General features: G+C 64.2%; 1 protein-coding gene across 3 annotated transcripts in view; it reads left to right on the top strand.

The window, feature by feature from the left end:
• The window catches only part of TEF (thyrotrophic embryonic factor), a 23772-nt gene that overhangs the window by 786 nt on the left and 21836 nt on the right, over positions 1 to 1150 (top strand). The window lies entirely within an intron of this gene.

Here is a 1150-nt window from a genome sequence, read left to right as displayed (position 1 = left end):
GGGGGAGCCTGTGGAGGAGGGTGTGGACAAGGGGCAGAGCCAGCAGCCAGCACCAGGTGTCTCCCGAGTCCTGCCTGAGAAACCCGGGGGCCATGAGAACTCTGGGGGCCAGCCTGCTTGGGGCTCTCCCTCCCGACAAATATTTCCCCTCATCTCTTCTGTTCTGAGACGTCAGGTCCTCATTGCTCAAGCCCCAGGGATGCCTTTAATGGAGCCCAGCTCCCCCTGGCTGCCAGAGCCTGACCTGAGGGCCAGGTGGCCCTTCAGGGGACCTTTCTCAGGCCTCTCCCTCCCCTCCCCACACCTCACCTCCCCTGCAGGTACCTGATCCACCCCATCACCAGGTAGCCCTGGCTGGGCCCGCAGGCCCCGCTTCCACGGGACCCTTAGCCCACTCCCAAATTCTGGGGCCCGAGGACACACACCACAGCCCCTGCCTGGACACGCCTCTCAGGGAACTGGGCTCAGGAAGGGAGGGTGGCAGGCTCTGAGCACGGAGACACCGCCTGAGGGAGGGAGGCAGCGCCCAGAGCCCACGGCAGGGTCCCCCGTGGGCTCTCTCCCATGGAGCTCTGGGCCCCTCGGACCTCACCCGTCGGCAGTCTGTGCCCTCTCGGCACTCAGGGTCCTGGCTGCTCACTGGGAGAAGCCCATCCCCTCCGGAAACTCACAGCTTGGCCTGGAAAAGAACCACGGCTGATGTTTTCTTGCCATTCCTGAATGTCCTGTGTGGGGAGGTGAGGCGGGACATCTGGATGTTAAGGGCTCCCTTCTTGGTCTGAGTGCTAGAGAAGGCAGGGTGGGCCTGTGGCCCAGGGCGGGCACAGGGGGCAGCTGGGCTGCTGGTGGGTCTGCGGGGACAGCTCCCACTTGGGCAGGGAAGAGTTCTTGGGGGCGACTCAGGGTGCAGCTCCTCAGACCAGGGCAACAAGGCTTATGAAGTGTGGCAGCAGCTGCTGGTTCCTGGATCCCACCTGGTCCCCAGAGCCCTGTGGAATGTCCCCATCAGTCACTGTGGATGGCAAAGTCCAGGCCCAGAAACCCGCCCCCCTCGCCAGGGTCTCAGGCAGAGCTTTGTCAAGAGCTGGGAAATTGACAGAGGACGGTGGGTCTGGTACAGCCGGGCTGGTCCATGGGAGACGGACCATCT

Source organism: Bison bison, unplaced genomic scaffold (assembly GCF_000754665.1).
Source record: "Bison bison bison isolate TAMUID 2011002044 unplaced genomic scaffold, Bison_UMD1.0 scf7180017858886, whole genome shotgun sequence".
Taxonomy (NCBI): Eukaryota; Metazoa; Chordata; class Mammalia; order Artiodactyla; family Bovidae; genus Bison; species Bison bison.
The sequence above is the reverse complement of the archived record's forward strand: the minus strand, read 5'-3'. Positions and strand labels throughout refer to the sequence as shown.